At 46.8% G+C, this 21,423-nt stretch overlaps 1 protein-coding gene across 11 annotated transcripts in view; it reads left to right on the top strand.

The window, feature by feature from the left end:
• The first annotated feature begins 869 nt into the window (after positions 1-869).
• LOC135184794 (uncharacterized) overlaps positions 870-21,423 on the top strand; it is a 616,367-nt gene continuing 595,813 nt past the window's right edge. For 8 of the 11 annotated variants that reach the window (XM_064160881.1, XM_064160878.1, XM_064160876.1 and 5 more), the window contains exon 1: positions 19,857-20,314. The gene's annotated coding sequence lies outside the window, so the exon portion shown is untranslated. Of the gene's footprint in view, positions 1,006-1,366; positions 1,531-13,882; positions 13,955-19,856; positions 20,315-21,423 lie in introns of those variants that run through there. The other 3 variants (XM_064160870.1, XM_064160872.1, XM_064160884.1) reach the window with 3 other exon arrangements.

Genomic DNA, 21,423 nt, shown 5'->3' with positions numbered 1-21,423 from the left:
GCGTGCCTAATCAGGGTTGGAAGGGTTGGGAGAAGGGAGATGAGAAGCCCTTGTCCTCTCCTCTCCCCATTCCCCAGACTGAAAAGGGAGACTAAAACAAATATGACAGAGCACTGCTAGCCGATGGGGAGGGTGAGCCTTGAATTTTTTTTCTGGAGGCCACTTGGACAACTCTCTTTCAAATGGAGCTGGGGTGTTTACTTAGTCTCAGGTCATGACACCAATGCTTTGCCTTTGTGGCTGGTGGTAGGAGGGGCAGCCTGTGGTGAGCAACAAGTGCCCTGCATGACAATATCTCCCTGGGGAGAAAATACCTCACAGAGGAGGGACTCTCTCAAAACTGAAGGCCAGGAGCTGGAGCCAGACTAATTCAAATGCAAGATAAGGCACATGCAGAAGATTAACCACTTGCATAAGCTACTGAGGGCAACACCAAGTAGGTTCCTCACTGTATTTTGGCAGAGAAATGGATGTCCATGCAGAAGATGTGACTGAGCATTCCTCTGTGATCTGTGCTGGATTGTGCTCTGGCAGGGGGGTTGGAGCCAATGATCTCCTTGGGTGCCTTCCAACTCCTAATATGCTGTGATCTTGTGTGTGAACGCAAGTGACTGGGCTTACTGTAGAGGTAACATGGTAAAACACGACAGCCTGTAGTGTGAGAGTTGTTGGATGCAGCCATGACTCATGAATGACTTCAAGACTTTGTGATTTGGCCCCTGGATGTGACCATACCCATAGTGCTGCTTTGCTGGTTTTAGCATTTGGCTGAGTATTACTGATTTAATTTCAAGAGTAGGCAAACTGTCTTTTCCTTGGCTCACATGGAGGGCAATTTCTTTTAATGATTGTTTGCTTTATTTCCAGAGGAACTAGACTTGGCCAGGTGTCAAGAAGATGGGTCTTCTGTGAAGAATCACCAGCGTTGCTGCATGCCATAGACTCTTTTCCCTCTTTGCAGCAGACTTTTCTCAGCACCTGCAGGCATATTGGGCTGCAGCCAAGGTATTGCCATCCGCTGGTGTGGCAAGCGATGGGAAGGGGTTCTTTCAGCTTATGGATGGTGCTCCCACCCCAGAGAAGGGACATAACTGGGGTGGAAGTAAAAATAGAGTGAGGGGAGCACTGCTTCTCTCTTCCCATGGCAATCACAGAGAGCAATGCACACCTGACCTCAATGTCCCATTTACTCCCCTTTAAGTGGTCTGATAAACCAATTTAGAGTGCTTCAAGATGTTAAATAGATGCTTCAAGGTGTTAAATAGATGCTTCAATGCTCGAAGACGTAGTAGACAGCATTCTCTGTACTTGGTACCAGCAGGACGTGAGTGACCTGATAGATCATTTTCTCCTCCTCCTCCTCTAGGTGCTGTTTGTGCCTTGTCTTCAGGCTTCAGCTGTCCTAGCCTTAAAGGCTGTCTCACAGGGAGAAGAGTATTTCCAGCTTGCCTGGTGAGACCTTCCTAACCTGAGGGCCTTTACAAGAGACCCAGGAAACCTTCCTCTGTAATTGCAGAGTGTTCAGCTCAGGTCTGTATGTGAAGTGCAATTGTTGTTTACCAACACGGTGACTCCTACTAACCCGGCAGCAGAACTCCCTTACTGGAGCTGAAGGTTAAGTACCAATTACTGCCTGTAAATCCAAGGTGTCTTCTCCAGGCACCATCACTGTGGCTGGTTTGATGCTGAGTTTTTGAGGAAAAGCTGTCAAACAGAGGTTCCATCTGACATCACCCTTCAGCCTGTAATATTGTATGGGGTGGATGTGGGGAGGAGAAGAATATCTGGTATCTGAGAGCTTGAGCTGGGGCTCTCCACTCTCCATTTTCTTTATGGCTTTGGCGTGACACCTCTGCAGCAGCGTTTGAAACATTTATGTGCTGTTTGCAGCGAACACCTGCAGAGTGATTCCACTGGCTGCGCTGGCAGGACTGGACAGGGATGGATGCCAGAGCTCATTTTCCCTCTTGCAGGTGTAGCTTTGCACTATTAATCCCACAGTGGTCTTTGGCTAGTGCACCCAGGGGAGGTGAACTCTGATATTTGCCATTGCAGGGGTGCTCCCTACGTGTTCCCTGGAATGGATGATGCTCTGCAGGATGTGGAGACTCCTGCACCAGGTTGATTATAAATAGTGTAGCCAGTGGGACCAGAGAAGTCAATATCCACCTCTGCTTCACACCGGTGAGCCTACTTGAGTACTGTGTCCAGTTCTGGGCTTCTCAATTCAAGAGAGATGTTGAGGTACTGGAATGTGTCCAGGGAAGGGTGATGAAGCTGGTGAGGGGCCTGGAACATAGCCCTATGAGTAGAGGCTGAGTGAGCTGGGGTTGTTTAGCTGCAAGAAGCGGAGTCTCAGGTGTGACCTCATTGCTATCTACAACTACCTGAAGTGAGGCTGTAGCCAGGTGGAGTTTGTCTTTTCTGCCAGGCACCCAGCAACAGAAGAAGGGGACACAGTCTCAAGTTGTGCCAGGGGAGGTCTAGGCTGGATGTTAGGAGGAAGTTCTTGACTGAGAGAGTAATTTGCTATTGGCATGGGCTGCCCAGGGAGGTGGTGGTGTCACCTTCCCTGGAGATGTTCAAGAAAAGCCTGGCTGAGGCACTCAGTGCCATGGTCTAGTTGATTGGACAAGGCTGGGTGCTAGGTTGGACTGGATGATCTTGGAGATCTCTTCTAACCTGTTTGAGTCTGTGATTCTATGATACTCCCTGAATACTGGGTTCAGTTCTGGGGCTCTCCCTAGAAGAATAACACTGAACTGCTGGAGTGTGTCCAATGAAGGACAACAAAGCTGGTGATGGGTCTAGAGCACAAGTCTTACAAGGAGTGGCTGTGGGAAGTGAGGTGGTGTAGCCTGGAGAAAAGGAGGCTCAGGGGAGACTGTCTTGTTCTCTGTAACTACCTGAAAGGAGGTAGTAGTGAGGTGGGAGTCTGCCCTTTCTCCTAAGTGACAAGTGATAGGACAAGAGGAAACAGCCTGAAGTTGTTCCAGTGGAGATTTAGGTTGCATATTGGGGAAAGTTTCTTCCCTGTGAAGCAGTTCTCAATACCCAGTGATGTGAGCACCCACAGAGATATTTGACAGCAATGTAGATGTGGTGCTGAGGCTTGCAGTTTAGTGGTTATCAGTGCTGGGTTAATGACTGGCCTTAATGATCTCAAAGGTCTTTTTCAACCAAAATGACTGATTCTATGACTCAAATTGTGCTATCAGGTCTTTTAAGAGCAGTAGCCCTGTTTCTGGTAGGGCATCAAACATCCCATGTGCTGGGAAGCAGCTCCAACACCCATTTCTTTCTGTTAGGGTGCCCAAGAGATTTAGTGGCTGAGTGGGAAGCTATGAGGGTGGCCACAGTGCCCTGCCTGTCTCCTAAAGAGACAGGCTTTAACTGAAGATCACAGCCTAGAGCACTGATTTTGAGGAAGCTGAAGTGTATTTCCTCAGTCCTGTTTGCGTGAGGTGGTATGGGTGAAGTTCTCATGAAGATAAGAACATTACAGATAGAAACACAGAGGTGAATTGGAAAATATCTTAGGAAATAAATTTAGGAACAAGTTCTTTACCATGAGAGTAGTGGAACACTGGAAAGGGTTGGCCAGGGAGGTAGTTGAGGACCCATCCCTGGATATATTCAAGATGAGGCTTGACAGGGCTCTTGGCAACTTGAGGTAGTTGAGGATGCCCTTGCTGATTGTAGAGAGGGTTGGACTAGATGACCTTTGGATCTCCCAACCCAAACCATTCTATGATTTTGTAAAATGATTCACTGCAGCATCATCTTTGTACACTATTAATTCCTTGAGAGAGTGACTTAAGTAGCTTAAGTAAAGCCAGTAGGACTCTGGAGATAAAAATAACAGGTGGAATTTGAGTCTAATAATAATTTTAGCATCATCACCCAAAAGGAAATGGTAAATAAGAGCTGGAAGAAGACTGACCCTTCTTTTCCAGGCCACTAAAATAATCTTCTACTTAATTTTGCTCGTATCTGATTAATGTTGTGTCACTTTCCCGTGCCAATTGCAGTTCTGTTGCCAGCATAATTCTGAAACATTTCACTGGTGCTTTTGGTAAAAAGATGCCCTCATAGGCCTGGGTTGGTTACTGGGAAGTGTAAATTTTCTTAAGCAACATTACCCACAATGATCAGCTAAACCAGAAAAGGAAATGCTGGCATATTTAGGGCCCAAACTTGTCCACAATTAACTTGGTGTGCATGTGTCTGTGAACACTCATGGCTTGTTCTGCAAGGGCACATTTTTAGTGTGGCTGCTGCTCATTTACATCTTGGCCAGGCTGATGGCTTGTTGGGTGTGCTGGGATGGAAGTATTGGTGGTGGTAAAGCTCTGTGTCCCTTCTGTAATTGACGTGGGTTAGGAACCCAATCCCCCACCCCCTTAACCCCCACCTTGGAATTTACCAGAGTAGCACAGAGGGCTTGGAAGTAAGACAGATTGTTGACATTTTGGCTTCTTATCCCTCTCAGCAAACCAGTGAATGATATATACCTCCTCAATATTTTCTTTTCACAATCAGTGTTCTAATTTCTCTCCAGATATTCCAATTAGCCTCAAACCAGCACAGTAAGCTACAGTTCTTCACATTTTTCTAGGATAGATTAAATTTCAGGGATTAAATTCACTAGCCTGTGCCTAGTTCTTCTGCACTGAGAGCAATGGGAAACTAGGTGTCTCTCTGCACCCTCAGGTGCTTCAGTGCTTTAAAACTCTGATCCCTGCGTGCCTGTGTCCTTAAGATCATGCTAAATGACTTAGAAGCAGGTGAAAATCTTACCAAAAATACTCTCTGGTCTGTTTCTAAGTATGTCAGGAAATAGAGGCAAAAAGAGTACTTTGAGTCTGCTGTTCAAGCTTGTATTTGTCAGGGGAGCATCTAATAATGCCAGATGGAGAACTGGATCCTGCAGATGATGATAGATGGGACAGTTTGCACAGTTGGGTTCAGGGTGACTCCTTGCTTTAGGAAAGCAACTCCCAGGCTTCAGCATCTGGATATGTGGACAAAGAGACTGAGCTGCTGGAGCACTGTGTCATCCCTTGCACCCTTACCAATAGATCCTTCTCTTCTGGGTTTACCGATAAGATTTGTGAGAAGGAAAAATTCTCAAGGGAAGGAAGCGAAACCCACAACCCTGCTGATAAATAACACCAAGCTTGGAACCCAAAGTGATGGGGAAATCACATTTTCAGCTGTGCCTGTGTCCTGGATTCACCCTGTTGAGCAGAGAGCAGTACTGTCACTTCAGATTGCCTCCTCACTGTCACCCTGGCAGCGTCCAGGATGGAGATGGTTGCATGCATCTACTGCTGCCTTTCTTCGGTGGCTGTGTCACATTTCTTTGACTGCTCCTCAAAGAGGTTGTTTGTCCCTAAACTCAATGGCCTCCCCTAGACTGAGACTCTGGTATTCAGCAGGAATCTTGCTGGCAGAATACATCCCGGCGGCCTTTTCCGCAGGGTCCTCTGGGCGATGGGCAGACCTGTGGCTCCTCAGCCATTGCCCTTCGTCCTGTCCCTGAGCGCCTCCTCTGAACTTCCACAGAAGGCCTCCAAACATAGCTGAGCAGTGTGATGTGTCTTGGCATCCCTGCCTAGGCCTCCTCAAAATGTTCTTCCCCTTGTTCATAGCAATCAGGCCATTGCTGATGATGGTTCAGCAATGCCTCCCAGGCAAGTGAGGGCATGATCAGTCCTTCTTCTCCAAATTTTGTTCTGAGTGAGTCAGAAAAGTCAGCTAGGCAAGGAGAGACTCTCCGAGTCAGGGGAGAGCGGTGGCTTGCAGCGTTTGTGTCCCTCACAATCCTGCTTTGAGAGAGAGAATTGCTTCTGCACCCTTGATGCTGCTGAGGTGTGGGAGAGTGTAGCCAGCACCACAGCACTTGAGGCTGTAACTTGTGGAACATTAGGTGGACAAGCCCTTTAATTGCTCCTCTTTTCTTTCCAGTGTGTCTCCTAGGAAGATAGCTCAATGTCCCCGCTGATGTCAGTGGTTTTTTTTACCACAAGTCTTTGCTACTTCATGGTTCTACCTAGAACTGATTGCAAAGTCAGTGATATAGAACTCTGTCCTCTTGTAAGTGTGTATATCTACACCTCTCTGTGTTGATCTAGGGTCGTATTTTGGTGTTCTTCTTTGTGGACTTTTGATATCATGGGGCTAGGGGATTGGCAGGTCCTGAATTTTGTAGATTTCATGAGTCTCTTTGCTGTCATTGCATAGAATCACAGAATCAACCAGGTTGGAAGAGACCTCCAAGATCATCCAGTCCAACCTAGCACCCAGCCTTGTCCAATCAACTAGACCATGGCACTAAGTGCCTCAGCCAGGCTTTTTCTGAACACCTCCAGGAATGTTGACTCCACCACCTCCCTGGGCAGCCCATTCCAATACCAATCACTCTCTCTGCCAACAACTTCCTCCTAACATCCAGCCTAGACCTCCCCTGGCACAACTTGAGACTGTGTCCCCTTCTTCCGTTGCTGGTTGCCTGGCAGAAGAGACCAACCCCACCTGGCTACAGCCTCCCTTCAGGTAGTTTTAGACAGCAATGAGGTCACTCCTGAGGCTCCCCTCCTTCAGGCTAAACAACCCCCAGCTCCCTCAGCCTCTCCTCATAGGGCTTGTGTTCAAGACCCCTCACCAGCTTCATCACTCTTCTCTGGAAGGAGAAGATGCATCTAGCTGCACCTTCTGCACCAGTGTTGAAACATGGAGATACTGCAAAGTGTTAGTAGCAGTATGATGAAACTCAGAAGTGACTCCTCATCTTAGCCAGTTACCATGAAGAGGCCACTAAGATACCAAGGAGTTTTAAACTCCTTAAAAAAAAAAATAGTTTCTCTTCCCATTGGGAAGAGAAAGGAGGACATAGAAGCTGGGGAAGGGCTGGAGAATAAATCTTATGAAGAGCTACTGAAGGAGCTGGGGCTGGTTAGTTTGAAAAAGAGGAATCTAAGGGAAGACCTCATCAGTGTCTACAGCTACCTGAAAGGATGTTGTGGAAAGGTTGGTGGTGGTCTCTTCTCACAGGGAAATAGAGATAGAACAAGAGGGAATGGCCTTGAGCTGCAACTGGGTAGGTTTGGACTGGATATTAGGAAACATTTTTTTCCCAGCAAGAGTGGTCAGGCACTGGAATGAGCTGCTCAGGGAGGTGGTGGAGTCCCCAACCCTGGATGTGTCTAAAAGTCTTTTGGATGTGATGCTTGGGGGTATGATTTAGAGTGCACCTTATAGAGTAGGGATATCAGTTGGACTTGGTGATCCTGAGGGTCTTCTCAACTGGAATGTTTCTGTGATTCCATGAACATGCTTTGGTGAATTTCTTCCTTTTCTGCTTTCTCATTTTTTTCCCTCCCAGATATCTTCGTATTCTTCTCTGTTGTCTGAGGAGCACAGGAAAATAGAGAGCTCAAGGTTTTGGGGAAATTAAGACAGTTGTAGTTTAATTCTTGATAGAGGCCCTACTGGTGTTCTTTGAAGGTGGAATGGACATTTGATGTAAACTAAAAGAAGCTGTGTGCCTAGGTGTGCTTCTGTGTATGGAACCTGCAAGTATCATGTGCTTGTTGACCTGGGGTCACAGCAATACCTAAGCATACGGAGAGTATAAACCATGAGGAAAGGCCATGGGAACAGGAAAAGGCCTTTTTATTCCACCTTCCTGCTTTGCCATCCTCCTCCCCCCCTCCCCTCCTTCTCCAGTGACAAACCTAGGTGCCTGTGGAACTCATTTACATGCTTTGCTTTCAGTGCCTTCTCCTCTGATTTATTCCATATGTTTATTGCCCTTTGTGTGCAATACTCCTGCCCATGCTCCCTATTTGCTTACAATTCCCTGATTTTTCAGTTCTATCTTTCGGGTTTAGTTTGCTTTTTTTTGAACCTCCTTGCCCATGTGTGAGCTCTGTGAAATTTCTGCTTAGAGCAAAGTTAGCAGCAGCCACCAGTGCTACTCAGAGCCATGGCAAAGCGGAGGCCTTAAAGTGCCTTGTTCAGAGGTACAAGTCTGAGACTGCAGACAGAATGGGACCTACTGGGAGATCCAATTAGTATGAGCCCTGCTTCAATGAGTTGATGTTACCCTTTCCCACTGCTGTTTTGAGAGTCATGGCTTTCTAGGATGGGCCCATAAGGAGTGGAGATGTCAAGATACCTCTCAGTACATGGCTTGGTTTAACAAAATGCTGAGCTGTGCACAGCATCTCTGGCTCAAGAGAAAAACTCTCAGAGTCTGAGAGTGAAATTCTGAGCCTGGGATTTGGTTTGGCAAATAACCTTGCTGTGTGCAAGAAAACAGTGACACTTGTAGCTTCTGCAGACCTTTTATGCTCTGATCCTCATTAACAATCTTTTGTTTGTGGACATGGACTGAGCAGCATTTATACTGTATCTTGTGGATACCCCTCAAACCAGATACATTGCTAGAGACCTTGCAAGCATCCTACCCCCCAGGTCTTTCAAACACTTGCGCATGTAGATCTCCATGGGAGTGCTGCCTGGGCAGAATTTTTGGGGTTTCAATGAAGATGGCACCTTTGCATCTCTGCACAAAGTCTGGTCAATTGCAGAATGGTAAGGTTGGAAGGGACTGCTTGATATCATCTAGTCCAACCTCAGTGCTGAATGAGGGTCACTAAGAGCAGATTGCTTAAGATTGCAATGTCCAGATGGGTTTCAGAACTCTCCAGAGGAGGGGACTCCACAACCTCTCTGGGCAGCCTGTTCCAGTGCTCTGTCACCGTTACTGTGAAGAAGTTTCTCCTCACGTTGAGGTGAAACCTTCTATGTTCCAGTTTGTAGCCATTGCTCCTTGGCTTATTGCTGTGCACCACCAAAAAGAGAGTGGCTGGGCTGGCCACTAAATGAATGACAGATGCTCTCTATGAATGCCTTTGAGATCCCAATGGATGAGAGAAAGGGAATAAGGGAGAGAGACTGATAGGTTGGAAAAGAAAACTAAACAAGCTTTAGTGAAAATAATAACAATAAAATTAAATAGGTACAAAGAGAACCAAACCGGCATCAAACCCAACTGCCTGATGCCAATTACATCACCATCACCCACCACTGGTGCTGAGGAATTCTCTGACTGGCCTCAGTGGTAGATTGGACCTGGATTTGGGAACAGACAGATTGGGATCAAAGGTAGAGCAGACAGAGTCCTCCTTGGATGCTAGCCATTGAAGAAGAGGTTTGACCACTATGCTTTATACTGAATATGACACAGATGGACTGGAATACCATGTTAGTCATCTGTCCTTTCTGCTGCCCCTCATAGATGTCACCTCCTGCTGCACCCCAGCATGGCACACAAGACTTACCAGTGACCTTGGTCTGCACCCCAACGCTTGGCCTGTCAGTGTTATCACTGCTAGAACTGTCACTGAGACACTTCTCCCAGGCACCCAGTGACAGAACAAAAGGACACAGTCTCAAACTGCCAGGCAGGTTTAGGCTGGACAGTAGGAAGAAGCACTTCACAGAAAGAGTGATTGGCATTGCAATGGGCTGCCCAGGGAGGTGGTGGAGTCACCGTCCCTGAAGGTGTTTAAAAGGAGATTGGATGAGGCACTTAGTTTAGTTAATTAGTTAGTTTAGTTAATTAGAAGGGTTAGGTGATAGGTTGGACTCAGTGATCCTAGATGTCTCTTCCAACCTGGTTAATTCTGTGATTCTGAGAAGAACCTGAGGTGAAAAGTCGAATCACTGAACAGAATCAGTTCTGTTCTAGCTCAAACTCAGGCACTCGGCTCCCAGATTTTCCACTCAGCACAAGTGCCCATGCTCTAGGGTCACATATGCATGACAAGGAGCAGCTATCCCAGCCCTCTCTTCCTTCCTCACCCCTGGGGGTAGGACACCATACCCAGTCTTACCTCTTTTTTCCTTCTCCTGCAGAGTTTTGCTGATCTGCACAGGGGAAAATCTGCTCTGCTGCTCAGGCAGTTGCCTGCAAACCCACCTTGGCAATTTTTCTTTCGTTTTATGTAACAGGTCAAATTGAAGCTAAGGTTTTCAAGCTTCTGGATTTCTTTTTTCCCCTACCAGTTACTGATTTTTACCATGTTCGATTTGGCAGCTTGGGAAAAAAAACAACCCAACAACAAAACAAAGCAAAAAAAGAAATCAACAGAAGGATTACGTTTCAATGGCACAACACCCTAATCCTCAGGCAAATGATTTGTCCAAGCTTAATATGAAGTACTTAGGATGTATTGTTTGATGTAAACACTAGTTCTAATAAAATGGTGCCTGAGGTACAGTTCTTCAACTTGTAATACCCTATTTGTGTTGGCCTGTACACATTGGATTCGAAACCATTATGATAAAATATATCCTCTTTAGCCCCATGAAAAAAATAAGTAAAGTCACAGCACAGGGCCTGCTCTCCAAGGAAGGGCAGCCAGAGCAGGGGGCACTCTCCTGCAGGCGCTGGAAGCCTCGGCTGAAATTCTGCCCTACTGGTCCTGGGGTGCGGCTAGGGCAGAGATCAGTCTCAGTCTGTTCTCCAGCGTCCTGGGGAAAGTGAACATGGGCTGTGTTAGCAAGAGTGTGTACAGCAGATCAAGGGAGGTTCTCCTCCCCCTCTACTCTGCGCTTCTGAGACCTCATCTTGAGTGCTGTGTTTGGTTTTGGGCTCCCCAGTCTAAGAGGGACAGGGATCTGCTGGAGACGGTCCAGTGGAGGGCTACAAGGATGATTAGGGGACTGGAGGGCACGGCTTGTGAGGAGAGGCTGAGGGACCTGGGGCTTTTTAGTCTGGAAAGGAGAAGACTGAGAGGGGATTTGATAAATGCTTATAAATATCTGAAGGCTTCCAGGAGGGGGGGGGAACAGGCTCTGCTCACTTGCTTTCTGTGATAGGACAAGGAGCAATGGGTGTAAGTTGCAGCAAAAGAAGTTTTGGCTCAAGTCAAGGGGGAACTTCTTTACTGTAAGGGTCGCAGAGCACTGGAACAGTCTCTCCAGAGAGGTTGTGGAGTCTCCTTCTCTGGAGCCTTTCAAGGCCTGTCTGGATGTGTTCCTCTGTGATCTGTGTTAGATAGAATTGTCCTGCTCTGGCAGGGGGGTTGGACTCTATGATTTTGGGTCTCTTCCAACCTCTAACATCCTGTGATCCTGTGATGCTGTAATATCCTGCCCCATGGCTTCATATTTTCACAGAATCACAGAATTCATCAGGTTGGAAAAGACCTTTGAGATTGAGTCCAACCTATTGCCTAACACCTTCTAATTAACTAAACCATGGCACTAAATGCCTCATGCAGTCTCCTCTTAAACACCTTCAGGGATGGTGACACCATCACCTCACCAGGCAGTCTGTTACAATGGGCAATCACTCTTTCTGTGAAGAACTTCTTTCTGACTTCCAGCCTAAACCTGCTCTGGCACACCTTGAGGCTGTGTCCTCTTGTTCTGTCACTGGGTGCCTGGGAGAAGAGACCAAGGCTCACTTGGCTACAAACAGGTTGTTACAGGACTAGGGGGAATGGAGCCAAGCTGGAGATGTGTAGGTTCAGGCTGGATGTGAGGAGGAAGTTCTTCACCGTGAGAGTGGTGAGAGCCTGGAATGAGTTGCCTAAGGAGGTGGTTGAGGCCCTATCCCTGGAAATGTTTAAGGCCAGGCTGGATGAGGCTCTGGCCAGTCTGATCTAGAGTAGGGTGTCCCTGCCCATAGCAGAGGGATTAGAACTAGATGATCCTTATGGTCTCTTCCAATCCTGACTGATTCTATTATTCTAACCTCCTTTCAGGTAGTTGTAGAGCCTGTTTGAAGTTCTTCTAGGCATTTTCACAAGATGTTCCATCTATTTGGCATTATTTGTGGCCAGCAGGTTGAGGGAGTGAATTCTGACCCTCTGCTCCACTCAGATGAGACTCCACCTGCAGTGCTGGGTCCAGCTCTGAAGTCCTCGGCGCACAAAAGACATCGACCTGTTGGAGTGTGTCCAGAGAAGGGACACAAAAATGATCAGAGGGTTGGAACACCTCATGCCTAGGTGGCACGGTGGCATGAGGACCTGTGCACACTGGTGGCCATGGAGCCACCACCAGCACTTGTGGCTCCAATGCCCACATGCCCATGGCTGGATGTTCTGTGCTGGAGCCTGTTGCTAGGTTGCCCTGACCTGGGGAGACCTGCAGTGTCTCTTTATCTGCTTAGCAATATTTTGTGTGGCACAGCAATCTCTATTTTTCCACTTAGTCATTTTTTGAGGGGGCACAGCAGTGCTCAAGTCCCAGACCTCCTAGGGAATTACAGAGGGAGGCTGGTCAGATGAATGCTGTGCCTTCCACTCCAGGAGCAGGAGCTGGAATTACACCCTGTAACTATAATGTAGTTAACCTGTGACTGTGTTTTATCTATCTATTTTTTTTTGTCCCTTCGAGCCAATTATTACTAAAACTAAACTCAGTATGACTGAGTTGTTTATCACTGCCCTGAGAGGAAATCATCCTTTGGCTATGCACTCCTCAGAAGCCAGGTACACTACTTACTTTATATTTACACTGTCATTAAGAGAACATGATTATTAATACTGCTATTTTCCCTGTGTTAGCACAATATTGCTGGTATTAATAATACTTAATTCAGGTCCTCAGTTCCTTAAGAGGAATCACAGCCCCTGGTTATTATTAAGCTTGCAACTGGGTAATAAGTAGTTTGTCCCAGCAAAATGACAGTCTTTACAGCAAGGTGGTGGCAATAGGACCATGGGAGCCTTGCCTATCTCTTGAAGCTGATTGAAAAGTATTCCCCTGGGCTCAGGGAGCTTTGAATCTGGCTCCTGTGACTGGAAAGATCTGGGAGGGAATGCAGGATGTACAGCTCTGCTATCACCAGGGTTTCAGTGGCTCCAGACAAGGCTGCTGTTGTCAACTGTGATGGTGGCTGACATGCCATGGCAAAGGTGGGTCCTAGTGAGGGGAAGACAGTGAGGAGGGGAAGACAGTGAGGAGGGGACACTTTGCTACAGTTAACTCATAGGACAGTGAGTGGGAAAGAGGAAAGCAAAAGGCACTGACAGGGCTTGTGGTAGCTCCTGAAAGGTCACCCCTGGCATCAGGGCAGCATGTGATGCGCAGCATGTTCCTGTCACACACAGTCCCTCTGCCTGTTCAGACGCTGCTGTGGAAAATGAGAGTTTGACAGTGGGAATAAAATCATTTGCCTTGATCCCTCGAAGTACCTCTCATGGATTATGATTTGAAACTGCTCCTTGGCAGATTATCCTTACACTGGCCTTGCAGAACTTTCTGTGGAGTGCTTTTCTCCTGGCTAACTTTTAAAATGGCAACAGATGACTGAGGGTGCTTTAAGTTCCAAGCAAGGAGACCAGGATGTCTTCGACTAGGCTGCAGTGGGAAATATGACTGGATATTTGAAAATCTTACATTACAAATTATGCCAAGGTGACCTGAGAAAAGGAGCCCTCTCTTTCCAACCTCACAGTTATCTTTTTTTTGGGTTTAATTCCTTAGCCTGCAGAGAAAGAGGTCTGCTACCAGCTCTATCTACATGACAGAAGCTTATGAAAACAATAATTTTTGCTAATTCATGTATTTTCAGCCTTTCTAAACATGACATTCTCCCCCTCCCAAATTGACTCCACTTGAAATCTCCTGTAATATATCAGAGATACTCTTTCCTCTCTGCCACCAGGTACTGTCCTGGTTTTTCTGGGGAATGATCCTTGGCTGGCCACGGTCTGCAGGCTATCAGCAGTTTTGAGTCAGCTGGGGCAGCTGACCTGAATTTGCTACAGGTGTACTCCAGAGCAGAAACCTCGTGCTCAGTGTAAATGGGGAAGTTTGTAGAGGGAGGAGGCTGCTCCTGCTCTTCATGTCTCTGGAGGGATTCACCCAGTGTTCTGCTCCTGAGTGCTGCTTTCCTCTGTGACTGCTGTTCATTTCGCTGGGCTGAGTATTACTTTGTCTACTTCATATTTGCTTTTGTATTGGTAGTTTTGCTGTATCTGTTTTCATTTCAATGTCCTCTCCTGGTCTCCCTTCTCTGCTAGGGAGGAGTCATCTGGTGACAGAATACCTGCTGTAATTTAGCCCTGGCTGAATGTAGACAGACACAAATCTGCCATGCAGTTAAAATCAATCTATTTTGTTCTCAGCATCTATTTGCTTGCTTGCTCTTCTTTGTACAGAAACCAGCTCTGACCTCACAGCCATTTTCACTCTGAAACACCCAGGCTGAGCGCAGCGTTCTGTACAGGGTTCATTAATAAAATGCTCCTCTCCTGCCACTGTGCTGCCTCCTTGCAAACCCAGCAGTGGGCAGAATGTGATCAAGGAAGATTGCATCCATCGATAGATGCATCTCTCCAGAAAGCTTCCACATAATTAACAACATTTGTGGCCTTCAGTTGGAGTGTGCTTTCAAGGTAGTGTAGGTTTGTGGCTTCCTGCTTTTCACATCATTCCGAGTGACCTTATCTGGGCTGACTTTTGGTGTCACAAACTTCATCAGTGATTAAAAAACAAAGGGGAAAAAAATGTAGTAATAGTTTGCATTAAAAAAAAAATTGGCTTTTTACTTTTTTTTTATAAACGTGTGGAGAGAGAGCACCACTGCTGAGCTTTTATCAGCCAAGCTGCTCCGTTTCTTTGTTCATGGAATAGCTTTCTGTTTGCCTAAACCTCTGGCAGCACAAGAACTAGAGGTCAAATCGCTGTCCTCTGACTCAGGTTGGCGAGCTGTGACTCCCACAAGTAGACAGCTCGCAACTGAAAAGATTTACTCGTCTGAGTAAAGGTTTAGTCTCTTCGTGATGAGGGTGGAGGATGCACGAGCAGTCTGGCCTAGTAAAAATGTTCCCGGCCAGCCTCGATGCTGGTTGGAGAGATCCAGCTGGTGGCTCTGCCTCTCTGCCAGCATCCACTGGTTACGTTGAGCTCATTAAGAAAATACTGATAGCTCAGAAGTTTATGCAATATCTGGTTCCTTTGAAGCCACAGGGATCTCAGACAGCTTGCTAGAGCAGGAGAGGGAAGGATGTGCATGTGTGTGAGAGCGGGAGAGGGAAATCAGATCCTCTGAATGAAGAAATCTTGCCAAAAAACCTCTGGGTGGGGCCTGGGCTGAGAATGCAAGCATCAGATAAAAATAACAAGTCACACGGTAGAGGACAGAGCACAGGGCTCTTCTCTCTCTCTCTCTGTCTCTCTCTCTCCCCCCGGGGCCGCGCATGCCCGGGGAGCCCAGCAGAAGGCTGGAGTAAAGAGGGTCTGCGTTTGATGTATGAGCTTTGGCTTGCCATTGTGAGTCACCCCAGAACTAGCTGTAGGCAAAACAAGAGAAAGAAAGAAAGAAAGGAAGGAGAAAAAAAAAAAATCTTTTGTGATTAATTAGAAAAAACTGGACAATTATGAATTGACTGCACGCAGCCAGGGTAGCGTAATATAAATAGTAATGAGGCTGGCTGGATGTGCCGAGCACGCCGTGTTTGTGCGAGAGTGGAGAAGAAAGGCTCTGACTTTGGTGGTGCCAGTTTAAATAACGGGATGCCTGCTCTCTGACTCTTTGTTCTGGTCTTTAGCCGGGATTAGATCTGAAACTTTAAAACTCACTCTGTCTTATCTAAATGCCTGGTTGTTCTTTTGATGTCTGCCCGAAACATATGCTTCTCTTCAGTGACCATCGAGAATTATTATGTTACGATGAATGAATGAGTCTCGCAGTGCCGTAAGTGGTGTGTGGTTATTGTTGCTCCTTTGTGTTTGTCAGTGGCCCGAGCACAGGGTCTGACAGGCTCCATCCGCGCACGGGGGTGGGCAGAAGGTTTGAATTCTCCAGGTTCTTGGTACTTTTTGGAGCGGGAAGGGGACGCGCACACAAAGGCAAAGACCTATAGGCAGCTCGACGCAGCACAATGGATAATTATATCCACAGTGTTCTACATCGCTCCTCGTTTAGCTGCCACCTAATTAAAAGAGTATCTTGGCAATAAGATGACGTCAGCCACAGACTTTCTCTCGGATTTTTGGGGAGCGGCACGTCTCGCCCGAATGTGGGATTTTTAGTAAGAGGAGGAACGTCCCCGTGTTGCATTTCGGTCGCCCTGATAATCGCGATGAAATCGTAGTCACCCCATCCTCCTGACCCTGGCAGGGCTTTGCTTCTTCTCCGGGTGATGATCCCGGTCCGCGGCGGGGCCGGCGCCTGCATCTGTCCTATTCCCGCTTTGTTCTCCGCTAATGCTGCCCTCGGGGGGCCGGTCCTGGTCGCGACATGCTCCCGACACCACCTCCCCGCCGAGCTGGGCTGCTGCCGCTCAGCACGCCCTGCCCGCCGGCGCTTGAACCCCCTCCCTGCGCCGTGCGTACGCGGCGAGCATCCCGCTGAAACCCCCGCAGAGCGGCCGTGTGGGAGGGCGAGTACGCGCTGCTCTCTGGAGAGACCGGTGTGGGGGGCTGGAACCTGAGCCTCGTGTCCAGGGCTGGGCTCCGCAGCTCTAGAGAGACAACCAACTACCGGAGAGAGTCCGGTGGAGGGTTAGAAAGGCCACAAGTGGACTGTGCTCCTCTCTCCGATGAGAAAAGGCTGAGAGACGTGGAGAAGACTACCGATGCTTGTCAATACCTAAAGGGTGGAGATCAACAGAGTGAGGACAGATTCTTTTCAGTGGTGCCCAGTGATAGGACAAGGGGCAATAGGCACCAACCAGAACATGAGATTCCACCTGAACACGAGGTAGAACTTCTTTGCTGTTAGAGTGTCAGAACACTGGGCCAATCTGTCCAGAGGAGTTGTGAAGTCTCCTTCTCTGGAGAGATTCCAAAGCTGCCTGGATGTGATCCTGTGTAACCTGCTCTGGGCGATCCTACTTTAGCAGATGACTTGGGCTAGATAATCTCCCCCACCACACTATGATTCTGTGGGTAGGAGAGAAGCCTGCTGAGTTTCGTAATTAAATGGTCCAAGCGCTTTCACACACAGGTCTCCCCCCTAGACACCTGTTTGAAACCACACCTACATTTTTCTGACCATTTGATTTCACGGAGAGGATTTTAATCCCAGTGTTTCATGCTTGCAAAGATATCTGTACTAAACCCGTGCCTGGCAATTTTGGTGTTACGTCTCTATCAAACATGCACAAGTACCTACAGATCTGTTTCTAGAGAGAGCTCACTGGGATTAGAAAGACTCTACTCTGACAAGTCAAGAAACAGTGATGATGCAAGTGCAGTCTTTAATTAGCTCTGTCATCCTGCAATGAACCCCCACAATGCTGTAAGGTGAAGGCACATCTCTGATGTAGTTTGCTGCACTTTTACTGCCTGAGACAAATAGCAAAGGTACAAGAGGGCAGGTGTGAGAGGCAAGGCAATAATAAACATTTCTTTAAGATCACTCTCGATCTTTCAGTAGATGCTGTTGACAGAAGGTGAAGATAACCTGCAAAACAGAGGGGCATGGCTCATGATGGTATTAAGTGTTCTCAGACAGCATTGGTTTGGGATAGTATAGTTTCTTTAAGATCACTCTTGGTCTTTCAGTAGATACTGTTGACAGAAGGTGAAGATAACCTGCAAAACAGAGGGGCATGGCTCATGATGGTATTAAGTGTTCTCAGACAGCATTGGTTTGGGATAGTATAGTTTCTTTAAGATCACTCTTGGTCTTTCAGTAGATACTGTTGACAGAAGGTGAAGATAACCTGCAAAACAGAGGGGCATGGCTCATGATGGCATTAAGTGTTCTCAGGTAGTATTAGTTTTGGGGAAAGGGTGTTTTCTCTGACGCTTCCAATCCTGCCTCCATTAAGGGAGCTCTGATTAAAGGCTTTGAGTTCATAAGCAAACAACAGCACAAGAGCTGTGGGCTTGATTTGGTGAGGTGTCCTACATCCACAAAAAGATATGCAGGTTGACACCAAGCAGCAGTGTTTGCTGATACTTTAGGCCTGATGTTAAATTTGATGAAACTGTCTGGTGGCTCAGGCCATTGATGTAATGTTCCGGCCTCACAGGGTCTTAGCCTTGCACTTCTCTAAGCATTTACTGACTTTTAGCCTAAAACTTTGGCTGAAGAGTCACCCTGGGGTGCTGCCAGGGAATACTTCTTTTGAATTCCAACTGGAGATGAAGGGGAACAAAGCCAGTGGTATTAACCACATGATCTTTTCTTGCATTTCTACCAGCTCATCTAGCCTAAAAGAAAACCTGGGTCTTTATCCTGCAGATCCTGCATGCACAAAATTCTCCTTGCAGTCAATGATATCTGACTTAGCAATTGATTTTCTCATTATTGTTCCCATGTCAATTATTTCCCCAGTCTGACTCGGAGCGTATCTGCATTGCAACTAGGAGTCTGACCTACTGTGTGTTAATCTAGTGAGCTGGACTGTCCCTAACTGCTCAGGCATGGCAGCAGCAAGGGCATCACTCTCCCAACCACCTGCCCAGTGCCTAATGGCTTATTCATTCCTTTTCTTCACACTGTATTCTGATCACAGCATGAGCAAACCCCAGGCAGATTTTGAAAGCCTCCAGAGGAGACTCCACAACCTCTCTGGGCAGCCTGTTCCAGTGCTTTGTCATCCTTGCAGGAAAGTTTTTCCTTCTGTTCAGATAGAACCTTTTGTGTTGGAGTTTGTGCCTGTTGCTCCTTGTCCTGTCACTGGGCACCACTGAGAAGAGTCTGGCCCTGTCCTCTTGTCCTCTGCCCTTTATGATAGGCATTGATAAGATCCCCTCTCACTCTTCTCCAGGCTAAAGAGCCCCAGGTGTTTCAGCCTTTCCTTATCAGAGAGATGTTCCAGTCTCAGATGTTTGTAGCCCCAAGGCCTTGAACCCTCACTCTGTCACTTGAGCTGACTCCTTTCACCAGCCTTTGGAGGATGCTGCTCTCCACGTCTTTGAAAGAGAGGAGCTCTGCTAAGCTTGTGCCCTGAGCTTCTGCACTGGGCCAAGGAGAGAACTATGTCCTTGCCCCAAGGCACAGGTCTGTTCACTCTGGGGACTGCTGTTAAACCAAACCTCTGAGACGAGGAGGAGAAAAATGGAAAGCAAACATGAAATAGCATCAACCTTTTCTTGCTGCCCCTGCAGTGTGCTCCAGTGAATGCATGTGTTGTGCTTGTGAGGGTGGGGCTGGGGAGAAGACCAGAAACCCCTTGATGCCAAGAAGCTTTTTTTCAGCTTTACAGGGCTTGCATTAGCAACTGTGTTGTGAGCACCTCTGGGACTTTCCTGCCATGTGCTCTGTTCCTCATCTCCAGCGTCTGTTCAGCAGCACCTGGCACCTGTGTTGCCTTCACGTTTTGGTTTTTTTTGTCACTAGTAGTGGGGCGAGTATGTTTTGTTTTTGCCAGCACAAGGACTGCACCAACTGCTCATGGATGTCCTCAAGGTACAGCTGGTAACTCCAAGTCATCCTGCAGGCTTTCCTGTAATGCAGAATTCTCACATTTGGCTTTGACACAGCCACAACAGTCATAAGTATGTCAGGTTCCCAAATACTTAGTTGTTGAAAAATCTCCTATTTAGATAGTAGCTATTTGGCAACTTTGGATGTTGCTCTTGTCCTGGCATGACCTCCTTCTGTAACTATACCTCAGGATTAATTGTATTTGCTCAAGAAGTTGGCAGGATTGTGGTTTGCCTTCTACCTACTCGCCACATACTGGTGAGCCTAATAAAATATTGTGAGGTGTGCTATGATATTTTAACGATGACAAATATCAACATTTTTAATCCACCAAGGCTTTCTTTTATCAAGTTCTTTATCATTTTGCCATCTGCCAGGCTGCTTGACACCGTGTAGAGTAGGCTTGGCACGGTATTCCTGGCTGATAAAGAGAATGGGTCAGATGAACGACTTGTAATCCGAGTTAATTACTTCTGACTTAACTGGAAATGCGTGTGGAGCAAACTAGGCTTTAGAATTTGTTAATCCACTGTTGCTTGTCGTGCAACACCTTATGAAAACAGCCAAAGGAGACAGCAAATAAGAAGGGTAACTTCAGCATTTGTTAATCCACTGTTGCTTGTTGTGCAACACCTTATCAAAACAGCCAAAAGTGAGACAAAAGAAGACAGCAAGTAACAGGCAGCTTACTTGGTAACCTTTCTGGTTTAACTCACTCAAGTATGCATCAGCTGTGTACCAAAACCTTTCAGGAATATCTTGTTTAGCTGATTCTGTTATAGGTCGCTCCCGCTATTTATTACAACATCACTCACCTGGTTCTCTTATCGCGGGTGGGCGCGCGGCTATCTACAAAGGGACATCTCCAGCTCTGTCTTTATGTCTCAGCCGAACGCTAAGGTATGTGGCTAAGATTTCTGGCTGTTTTAGGATGACGTGCTCTTCAAGACCTTTATCTTCTGCTAGCCAAGGAAAGATCTTTATCTGGAGGTAGCTAGACCCTGTCTGTTAGCTGCTCATCTGCAGCGGTGCTTTCAAAATCCAGTTAGGTTGGGTCAAGTTCTGGGTTTGCCTCAGCAGAGATACAAGTTGACTTTGGTTTAAAGAGGACATGAGGAAATGGCAGAGCTAACATTTGCTTCGTATTAGTCTTTTGAAGTTCCTTCTTCCCCTTACATTGAAAATGAGCTCAGTTTTCAATTTGCTAGGCAGACTTGTGCATTTTGGGCAGAAAATGATTAATGGTGGCTTCAATATAATTTCCAGCGTTTTGGGGACTTACTAATTTTTGCCATGGCTTATTTCTGCCCACATTCATGAATCACAGAGTTTCATCGGCAGATTCTGTTTATTTATTCCCCCCCCCCCTTTTATTTCTTCTCAAATTTCCATTGGAGCACAGTCCTATTGTGTTTCAGGCGGTGCTTGCTGACAAACAGTATTCAAAAGCAGGTGAGGTAGTGTCACGTTCTTTGTTACCCTCCAGGTACTTCATTAGGGAAATCTCTGTAACTCTTTTCCTTTGTTCTCAGAAGCTTTTCACTTGCTAGGCATCCCAGTGGCATTCTGCATTATCCCAAAGACCTCTGAAGAGAGCACTTAACTGAAGCCAATTAGAGGGTGAATTTGCTTAAGTATGTTAACCTGCCTGCAAATGTATAGGAGACCATCTCGTTTTGGTATCTTTCCATTATACAATCTTCTCTTTGCACTCAATCCTGCCTTTACAACTTAGATGGTCTAATCTAGTTTTTATTCTTTCTGTGTTTTCAGTTCCACACTCACACTCCTTCATTTTTCTCCATTTTGTGGTTGTTTTGTCCTTAATTCAAAGGACCAACCAAAACTGTGTCAGCCCATCTGAAACTTCCAAGACCTGAAATATGTTGGTTCTGTACTTAGGCTGAAAATCCTTTCTGTTGATTTTCTTTGTAGACCAGAACAGCAGTAATCTAGTGTCTACATATTACCCTAATGCAAGTGATCCTAACTACCAGTTTGACGATCTG

This window comes from Pogoniulus pusillus, chromosome 21 (genome assembly GCF_015220805.1).
Source record: "Pogoniulus pusillus isolate bPogPus1 chromosome 21, bPogPus1.pri, whole genome shotgun sequence".
Lineage (NCBI taxonomy): Eukaryota > Metazoa > Chordata > Aves > Piciformes > Lybiidae > Pogoniulus > Pogoniulus pusillus.
Note: the sequence above shows the minus strand (reverse complement) of the source record. Positions and strands in the feature narration are given on the sequence as shown.